Here is an 11,264-nt window from a genome sequence, read left to right as displayed (position 1 = left end):
AATCAAACAGAACACCAAACAATGATTATGAAATTGCTACGGACAAACTCCCAACGGATGCCGAACTACTAATTACAGCCAAGCAATCTTAACAGAAAGTAAAGCAATAACACTTTAAGAAAGTGAACTTTAACAAATAGAAGAACGGAAATGTCAACAACCACAGTCAATGGCAATAGCAATAAGGAAATAGAATTCGCAATGGCACAGTCAATTTTCCAGATGAGCAAAGAAACACAGTAGGTCCAATTCATCCAATCTAATGACTAAATCGATTAAAAAAACCACCACGCACCAAGAATTAACTATGTCAGGACAATTAACACGAGTAGTCAATCCCCCAAGTAGCAACCAAGTAGTCAAGAAAATAATAATAAATTTCTCTTTAAGTTGCCCAGGCAAAGTTCAATACCAAGAGCCCGAGAAATAGAAATTAAAATTAACAAGGCAATAGTCAACTGTGGAGACAATTGATGCAGATTTAAACAAGCAAAGAAATAATTGCCACACAGATAATGTCCAACTAGTGATAAAGAGAAACGAGAGGACAAGGAATAACTAACTAGTGATGGCCTAGGGGTGAACGGCCAGAAGGTGACGAACGGCGATGCTGACACTGGTGGACGCGATGACAGATGGAAACGAAGTTGACATCCAAAGCGTAGGAGAAAGCCAGCGATCAGAGAAAACCACAAGTGAAGGCTACAGGAAAAAAGGGCTAATGGCGACCACAGGGTCTTGTGGTGAAAGGGATTGCGGCGCGAGATGGCGATGGTGATGATGATTGACGATAGTGGCGAAGCGGGAAGGTGGCACGGAACAGGGGCTATGGTGACGGCGGTGGGAAGAGCAAGGGGTCAGGCATGCATCTGGAGAAGAAAGAAAGAAAAAGGGAGAAATAAGAGAGAAAGAAAGAAAGTGGAAAGAAAGAAAGAAAGAAAGAAAAAAGAATATTCTTTTGATTAGTCAGTTTATTTTTTTTTTGCAAGAAAGAAAGAAAAAGAAAAAAAGGGAAATTTTTTTTTGCCCTCCCTTATTGGAACAAGACGTGAGCATGTCTTGTAGATCTAGAGTCTTCTGATGGTGAGGTTGAACAATTTCTCATTAGTACGTGTTCTCAAGGCATGGGCACATCTTGTCACTTTGTCATCCAGTGAAATTTTTAAAATTGGAATAGAGTTCTCCATCAACATGACATGGGCACATTATATTGGTCTATAATCTTCTGATTGTGGAGTTAGTTAATTCCATATTAGCACGTGCCCACAAGACGCAGACACGTCTTGTTAGGGGGACATCTGCTAATCATAAAAAATGCAAATTAAACCTATTAACTATATAAAATCTAGGATAAACATAATAAAAATGGACAGTCAACAGAAAAAGAATTGGATTACCTCCCAATGAGCGCCTTTCTTTAACGTCTTTGGTTAGACAGGGTTGAATATTGCTCAAACAGTATATGTGAGATCTTCAAGATGTATTATGTCCACTTTCTCCATTGAAACACCTTCATGATAGGGTTTAACATGATGGCCATTGACTAAAAATTGCTTATCTATCTATAAATTTTGAATTTCCACTGCACCATAGTAAAAATATTAGTCACAACAAATGGACCAATCCAACGAGAATACAGCTTACTTGGCAAGAGTTTTAAACAAGATTGATAGGGAAGAACTTTTTGCTCAACTACAAAGGATTTTCTTGTCACTTATTAGTAATGAAAAATCCTCGTTTTTCCCTTATAAATGATTGCATTCTGGTATACCTTCTTTCTCAACTCCTCCAATTCTTGTAATTGGAGTTTTCTATGCATTTCGACCTCATCGAGATCGATGCTCCAGTTTTTTATTATCTAATATACTTTGTACTCTAGTTCAACTGGCAGATGACACGACTTTCCAAATACTAACCTATAGGAAAACATCTCTATAGAAGTCTTGTAGGTGGTCCTATAAGTCCATAATGTATCTTCCAACCAAGAACTCCAATCTTTTCTATCGGGGACTCCAATATAGACTTGATTTCTCGATTCGAAACCTCTGGTTGACCATTCGTTTGGGGATGATATGACATAGACACCTTATGAGTCACTCCCTATTTTCGGAATAGAGCCACCAGCACTTTATTACAGAAGTGTTTTCCTCTATCACTGACCATAGCTTGTGGTACACTAAAATGAACAAAAATATGTGATCGAATGAAATTTGCAACCACTTTAGAATCATTAGTTTGGGTGGCTTTTGCTTCCACCTATTTCGACATATAATCTACAGCCAACAATATATAAAGAAAATTATAAGACAAAGGGAAGGGACTCATAAAATTAGTATCCCACACATAAAAAATTTCACAAAAAATCATAAGAATTTATGGCATCTGATTTTGATAGGATATATTTCCTATCCTTTAGCATCTATCATAGGATTTACAGAATAAATATGCATCATGGAAAATGGTGGGCCAGTAAAAATTATTCTCTAACACTTTGTGAGCCATCCTTTACGGTTCAAAATGACCTCCACATGTATAAGAGTGAAAAAAATGTTTGAATTGAATTGAACTCATTTTCACTTATGTATTTTTGTAGTACTTGATCTGCACATTGTCTCTATAAGTAGGGTTATCCCACAAATAATACTTAGCATTACTCCTAAACTTTTTTTTTTTTTTTGCTTTTGACCAACCTGCAGGCAGTGATCCACTGACCGTCCCATTGGGCCGGGCCCCATGATGCGATTAATTATTGATTAAATAGTTCACAATATCTGCATACCAAGGGAGAGAAGAGTGGAAAATAGTTGCTCATCAGGGAAAATCTCCCTTATTATGAAATCGTCTTAAACAACGGGTGAGCAACTCAAATGGTCTGCAACTAAGTTTTTTGCTCCTTTTGTCATCACGAATCTCCAAATCAAATTCTTGTAGAAGTAAAATCTACTTAATTAGTCTTAGTTTAACATCTTTCTTGGTCAACAGGTATCGTAGCGCTGCATTGTTAGAATACACAATCACTTTAACTCCTAACAAATAAGAACGAAAGTTTTCTAAAGAAAAAATAACTGCTAAAAGCTCCATTTCAGTGGTTGTGTAATTGAGTTGAGCTCCACACAAAGCCTTGAACACATAGTAAATCGCATGTATAGCCTTTCCAGTCTTTTAGCCCAGTATAGCCCCTATTGCGCTATCACGTACATCATACATGATCTTAAATGGAAGATTTTAATCCAAAAGTTGTATAATGGGTGAAGAAGTCAACAACTCTTTCAAACGATCAAATGCTTTCTTGCACTTCTCATCAAAATCAAATGTTATATCTTTTTGCAGGAGTCTAAACAATGGTGCTCCAATTTTGGAGAAATTCTTGACAAATTTGGGATAAAAACCTATATATCTCAAGAAAGAATACACTTCCAGCACACTGGTAGGTTATGACAAGGAAGATATGAAATCTATTTTTACCTTATCGACTTCAATACCCTTAGATAACACTATGTGATTTAAAACTATCCTATACTCAACTATAAAGTGACACTTTTTCCAATTAAATACGAGATTAGTTTCAATACATCTTTTAAGAATTAGAGTCAAATTCTTAAGGTATTCATTGAAACTATCTCTATTGACACTAAAATCATCCATAATGACCTCTATTATTTTCTCAACATATTAAGAAAAAATACTTATCATACACATCTAAAAAGTCACAGGAGTGTTACACAATCCAAAGAGCATTCTTTTATTTGCGAATGTACCGAATAAGCATGTAAAAGTAGTTTTCTCCTGATCCTCTAGCGTTATTGCAATCTGAAAATATCTTGAAAAATCATCCAAAAAATAGTAGTAAATATGACAAGCTAATCTTTTAACCATTTGATCAATAAAAGGGAGAGGATAGTGGTCCTTTTAGTGACGGTATTTAACTTCCGATAGTCGATGTATTACCGCCATCCCGTTAGTTTGTGAATAGAAACCAACTCCCCATCATGATTAACTTCTACTGTAATCTCGACCTTTTTTTAGAACTATTTGCATTGGACTCAGTCAGGGGCTATCAGAGATGGCATAGATCATTCCCACATCCAGCAATTTGAGTATTTTCTTTTTTACAACTTCCATCATTAAAGAATTTAGTCTCCTCTGTACTTGTCTTACAAGTTTTGCACCTTTTTCAAGCCGTATTCTGTGCATGCACACCAAGGGACTTGTACCTTTAATATCAGTTATGATCCATCCTATTACCTCTTTATGGTCCTTTAAGATACAAATCAATCTTTCTTCCTGGTTGGGATCTAATTTTGCAAAAATGATGATAGGAAGCATCTCTTTATCTCCTAAATATGCATATTTCAAGTGCTCTAATAGAGATTTCAGTTTCACTTCAGATGCCTGTATCACAGAAGGTAATAACTTTTGAAGAGAATCTGGTGTGGAAAGAAGTGCAAGTTCATACCTTGTTTTTGCAAATGCCAACGACTGCAGGGTTCCAACCATACATTCAAGCTCTTCTTCTAATTCTATATTATAAGTTGCCTCCAACTCGAGATGTGTAGTAAGAGCAACCTTTAGTTCATCCCTACCATCAATCTCAAAAATTTTTTGTACCATAAGGTCAATCACACTCTCATAGCAAAGATAGTATGAGAGTCAGATGTGTATTTCATACTTTCAAATATATTTAAATAGACCACCTCCTTATCAAATTCCATTGCTAGTGTGCTCTATTTAATATCTATTTTCTTCCCAACCATACTAAAAAAAGGTATCCCTAATATAACCGGTAATGGATTTAGTAAACGTTCATCGTTCATGTCAAGCACATAAAAGTCAGCGAAAAACACAAGTTCATTAATTTGGACCAATGCATCTTCAACCAATCCATCGGAGTATGCGTTAGTACGATCGACTAATTGAATTATAATGCTCGTTTCCTTTAAGGGTCCTAGATTTAAGAAGGTATATATATTTTTCGGCATCACATTAATAGTAACTCCTGAATATCCATACTTTGGTGAAAGTTTCTTTTGTAATACAGTTGAAACATTTTTTCCCACTATAATTCTTTCATTGCCTCTCAATTTCTATCAGTTGACGCATAAATTCTTTAGAAATTTGGCATACCTGGACACCTGCTTAATTGCATCCAACAGAGGAATGTTTATCTCCACCTTCCGGAATACCTTTAGGATCTCCTTCTCCTTGTCTTGTCTTTTTAACTTTTCTAACTTGCTACGAAAAGGTGGTGGGATAGTGTTAATTTTAATTGAAGGATCCGGAGTTACCTCAAGAATTGTCTTGTTTCTTACTTATTCCTCTGGTTCCTTTTCAATCTGATCATTGTTCCTGTCCTTCGGAACTACGGGTTTTGACCCTTCATTTCCTTCCCACTTCTAAGGGTCATGACGCTCACGTTCTTAGGATTCACCTCAAGTTAAGAACGTAGTCTCCCTGATCCTCGGAATTCCGGATGGTTTGTCACAGAGGTTAGCTGATTTACCTGATTTCTTAGATTTTGTATACTTGCATTCGCCATCTGCTGAAATTGCAAGGTATTTTGCTGAAATTGCGCAATGTTAATAACTAATATCTTGACCATATCCTCTAGGGATGTATCTGTGTTGGATGAGGAGGGTTGAGGTTTTGATGGGTGTTGTGACTGAAACCCTTACTGTCTGTTGGGGACAAAATTTTGCTTATTCCCCCCATAGCTAAAATTTGGGTGGTTCCTCCAACTCGGATTATATGTGTTGTAGTAAGGGTCGTATTGCCTACGGGTTGCGAGCATGTATCCAACCATATTTACTTGTTCTGTGCTATCATCTTGTAGCATTAGACATCCATCAGTGGGATGACTAATATTTTTGTAAATTCCACATGTTTTGACTTGCTGTATATTCCCCATTGCTATCTGACGAATCACAGAAGTTAACTCTGCCAACTACTCTTGCACCAATGAAATGCTTACCTCATTAACACGATGAGTTGGAGTACCCTCTCTTGTGCCGAACTACTGGGAGTTTCCAACCATTCTCTCAATTGATTCCCAAACTTCTCGAGGGATTTTATTCAATAAAACACCTTTACTTGCATCGTTAATGATACTCTTATCTCTGTAAAGCAAGCTTTCATAAAAGTATTGGATGAGAAGTTGTTCGCTAATTTGATGTTGGGGACAATTGGTGTACAATTTCTTGAATCTCTCCCAATATTCATAGAGAGATTCTCCCGAGTTCTACTTAATTTCGCAGATCTCTTTCCGTAAGCTAGCAGCCCAGGATGTAGGGAAGTATTTTTTTCAAGAAATTTCTTTTCATATCCATCCATGTTGAGATACTCCCTGCTGGCAAGTAATATAGGCAGTCCTTGGTAGCTCTCTTTAATGAAAAAGGGAATGCCCGCATTTTGATTTGCTCCTCAATGACATCCGGTGGCTTCATACTTGTGTTCACCACTATGAATTCATGTAGGTGCTTGTGAGGTTTTTCACCTGGCAAACCATGAAAATTGGGGAGAAGGTGTATTAGTTTTGATTTCAATTCAAACGTTACATTTTCAGCATAATCAGAAAAAAGTAATGCATAAAGGCTGCTGGTTTAAATCCTAAGTAGCCAACTCCTTCAACGTTTGACTATTATTTGCCATGATAATTTTCTCGTGCTCAGTATCGCTTGAGTACTCACTTGCGGATTCCAATAAATCCATAGCCAAATTAATCCCTAGAGATGTAATAAATGACTGCTCTTCCTTTCGTATTCGGGTTTCTTTTAGTAGCCTACGCACTGTTTTCTCAATCTCGCGATCAAAAATTAAATCCCCTATATGAGAAGAACGAGACATAAACTAGCAAAAATATCAGAAAATAAAATAAAATAACAAAAGAAACAAATATTTTAATGCCAATCTCCGACAACGGTGCCAAAAATTGACAGTTGTCGGGAATTGTGCAATAATAAATACCTACTCTCAAAGATATAAATGAGTACAATGACAAGTAGGGTCGTCTCCACAGGAATTAGGAGAAAAATTTGTTTCTTTTCATGTGAAAATTAATCGGGGAGAGTTTGGATAATTGAAAATAAAAATAAACAATCAATAGAAATTAAAATAATTAAATTAAAGTAAATTTAATTTAATTCAAGGATAAGCGAACTCTAACCAAAGAAATAACTCTACGAGTGATTCAAATAACTGATCATCGATGCAAGAATTATTTCAATTATTCGTTAATAAATAGGTTATAGTTGTTATACAAGCGATAAACAATCAACTTTTTCTTAGTGTTTCAATAGTCACGGTACGCTCGTTAACTACTTCCCTATCCAAGAGATAACTCTAAGTACGTCTAAAGGATTTAATTTCTTGATTGCATTAAAAATCAGAAAAATCTTGTTCTAATTAACAAACACATTACTAGGGTTTTGTTTAAATTAGATCGTATATCTCTCTAACATGGTCCCAATCACATTAGTTGTCATTAATCTAAGACAATCAAACAATTACGGATTTAATTGTCCTAATTAACAATAGTTTGTTAGGTTGAATTAAATACCAGATGCCTTTGATATTCAAACAATTAACAACCATAAAAAATTAAACCAGAAAACATACAAATATTAACTAATAAAAGAAATTAATAAAAATGGTCAGATCTCATAGTTGTTGTGAACCAAGCTCCTTGTTTCTCCTCAGCGAGAAAATAAAAGTTTAGCTATGCATCATTGAAAAAAAATCCACAAGAGTTTCTTGATAGAAATTTCATTTGGTTCTCTCAAAAAGTAGATGGAAAAAAAAAAGAAGAAAAAAAGAACCAAGCAATGGCTCTTTCATGCTCCAAAGAGTCACCTCCAATTCGTTTTCTGGCCGACTCCTAATCAAATGGGTCCGTCCCTCTGTTCCTCTTTGTTTCCTACTTAACAACAACTGCTAATCATAAAACCTGTTTTCCAAATAGAAAAAGGAAACTACTAAAGATTATAATTCAAATTTTTTAATTCAATACTAAAACTAATAATGAAAATTAAAGTCTTCAAAATCTTCATCCAAAAACTGCCCTGAGTTCGATTTTGACTTAGAAATAGGCCATGAACGTGCCACCATCAAATCAATTCTTAGAATGCTGGAAAATTGCTCCTTTTGATCGTGTTTCGCATATTTTCCTATGAGTAGCACCATTAACTAAATATCAGTAGAATCTAACAATTAAAACAATATTTGGTAAGAATAAAGGAAAAATTAATCATAAATTTAATAACAAATTTCAACCTATTATATTCATTTGGCTATTGAATCAATTGGGTGTTAAAACTGTATTGATTTAGATGTGTAATTCGGTATTATATTAGTTGATAGTTGAAGGCAAATGGTTGCTAAAAGAAATATTCTCCAAAGTGAAGATTTGTTAGGAAATTGACTTAATTTCTTTTAGGCAGATTTCTTAATTTGTGTGGAAATAACTAGTTTTTTAATTTGTTCTAGTTACTCGAAGTAGTAACCAAGAAATTTCATATTTGTATGAGTTTAGGAATTAGGAGTTATTTTCTTAATTTGTGTGGAAATAACTAGTTTTCTAATTTGTTCTAGTTACTCGAAGTAGTAACCAAGAAATTTCATATTTGTATGAGTTTAGGAATTAGGAGTTATTTTCTATTCCTTGTGAGATTAGGAATTAGCAATTATTTCTTGTTATTATTTGAATGTTGGCCAAGTAACGTAACTTATAAATAGGTGAAGTTGGCATGCTACAGGGTAGCACATAAGAGCGATATGTAGTCTTATACATGAGGTGAGAGAGGATTCTTGAAATATGAGAGATCGTATATAAGGGGTAAACTTGGGTTCAAATTATATTCTTGTATAAAGTTTTACTCTCATAACAAAGAACGGATTTCTCTCCATGGACGTACACTCAATGATGGAGGCAAAGCACGTTAAATCTTGTGTGTCGTTTATCTTTCATATTTATGGTTTATTTGTCATTAAATTATTATGTACTTGATATCTCAATAGTCATGTATTCCACACTTGGATCCCAACACAAACTTCAAGGGTAAAAATTCAGAGGTCATACATTTATCTTTTTTAAATGACATATTTCCTCCAATGGGAAAATGCTATTTTCATCTGATGACATGAGAAGGGTGAACTTATCAAGGCTAGAAATTATGATGGCATAATTGTCTTTTCAGCTACTGACATGAACCAAAGTTCATTTCATGGGTTTGACTATTAGTCATGGGGTTTGATATGCATACTTGGTGAATAAAGGGGCAAAATTATAATTGAGCCTTATTGCATGTGGCTACTCCAATTAACCTAAATTTATCATGGCTGGATCCATAACTCACATTAAAAATTGTACAACTTTCTTCTGTAAATCAATATGTTGATGTTAATTGTCGAAAAATATATGAATTCGTTGTGTTTGCTCCACCATTAACCAGTCATCATAAACTTTTGAGGTTCATCAAGTTGTTCGGAACAGAGCAGGAATACAATGTTGCTCCGTTAAGTTAGTGGTAGAGCGACAAATATAGACACAATTGTTGTTTCAGCTAGTTTGATCCAATGTTTTGAAAACCGGACCGGACCGGACAGTTCGACTAGTTGAACCGCGAACCGACCATGCCTCCGGTCCGATTTAATTAAAAATCCAAAGAATCAATTGAACCGGTGAAAACCGGGAGGTTCAACCGGTTTTTATTAAGTATTTATTTTCTAAAACAAATATTTGAGTTGTATTCAAAATTTTTAATACAAAAATGAATAAAAAATTATTAAACCTTTGAACCAGGGTCGAACCGATCCAACCGTGAACCGAAAGGTTCTCCGGTTCACTCTCTGATTCGGGTTTAAAAACATTGGTTTGATCTAAACAAGTCCTAATAGGATGCCAAAAAAAGCATGTAGTCTTAATTTTTTTTAGTAATAATAATGTTTGAGTACGTGGAGAACAAGATTATCTTATTCCAATCCAGAGCAAGCTAACGATGCATTTATCAGTACAAAAAATGCCCAGAAATTGCACAACAAATTCTTCTCGAAATTCTCCATATGTCATATAAAGCACCTTAAAATCCTCTAGATGTCACATGGAGTGCCTTGTAGTAGTTCTTATAGATTGCTTATTAATGAGAGACTACTGGTAGCGAGATTTGTATTTGAACTTCTCTTAGATAATGTGAACGAACCTTACCAATTGAATCCACTCTCATAAATACTAGTAATACAACAATATGCAAAATTACAATGAATGTTTCTATTCACTGCAACTAATTGTGTCTTGACAATCAAGCCTATCAATCCAATTTCAAATCCACCACCACCATGTATGAAGCAATTGCCTAGCAATTTCAGAAAGTCCCTTCCCCCAGTTGACTACCAAATGAAATTTATACACATGGAATGGAAAGTAAAACATGTGGGAAATTAGGTAAGGAAAGATCTAATAATCTCATAACACAAGGGATTATCTGTTTGGGAGAAATATAGTTTTGGTTCTCAATGTTTAACCTATATGTCAAATTAGTCCTCAATATTTTGTCAAAAACAAATTTAGTCCCCAAAGTTTGTGATTTTAGACAGCTTTAGGACAACTAATGGAAAATCATCATAACTAATGGTCAACATCAAATTAGTGTTAGTCAAAAAGTTTTGAATTTTATATTTCTAGTCCCAAATGTTTCACTTTTCGATCATTATGGTCCCATAGGTTTTAAGTAGTTATAACTAAGGCTTTTAAAATAAAATAATATGTGAATTAAATTAAATATATGACAAATTTGTTCCTAAATTTCTATAAAATTTCATGAAAACACATTATATTGATACAACATGATGGTAGCTTAAGTAGTACATCTTTGTTAAATAAATTATAATTGGATGACAATATACCAATAATAAATAAAATATAAAATAGTGGAAGAAAAAGAGAATTCTAGTTTTATAATTTAAGTTTATTATAATTACTACTACACAAATTGTTGCATGTCTTGCGTATGTAGACTTCAAATCCTTGTAGTTAGCCATTGTAATTATAAAAACTAGTGAAGATAAGTATCAATATGAAGTGATCTTAGGAATTCTTTAGAAAATTTTCTTTATTTCTTGTTGTGTTTCTTATAAATTAAAATCCAATGTTCCAATATTGTAGATTTAAAGCATTTATTTTTAATATCTATGTAATTTTTTTTTATAAAATATCATAATGTCATTAAATTCTATAATAATTGTAGAAATTACATCATTAGACATACACAGATATC

At 34.2% G+C, this 11,264-nt stretch overlaps 1 non-coding gene across 1 annotated transcript; it reads left to right on the top strand.

The window, feature by feature from the left end:
- Nucleotides 1-6,161: 6,161 nt before the first annotated feature.
- LOC113715234 (small nucleolar RNA R71) lies at nt 6,162-6,268 on the top strand. Its single transcript, XR_003453876.1, has one exon. It is a non-coding gene; the product is annotated as a small nucleolar RNA R71 (small nucleolar RNA).
- The last annotated feature ends 4,996 nt before the right edge of the window (nt 6,269-11,264 follow it).

Source organism: Coffea arabica, chromosome 10c, assembly GCF_036785885.1.
Source record: "Coffea arabica cultivar ET-39 chromosome 10c, Coffea Arabica ET-39 HiFi, whole genome shotgun sequence".
NCBI classification, from domain to species: Eukaryota; Viridiplantae; Streptophyta; class Magnoliopsida; order Gentianales; family Rubiaceae; genus Coffea; species Coffea arabica.
The sequence above is the reverse complement of the archived record's forward strand: the minus strand, read 5'-3'. Positions and strand labels throughout refer to the sequence as shown.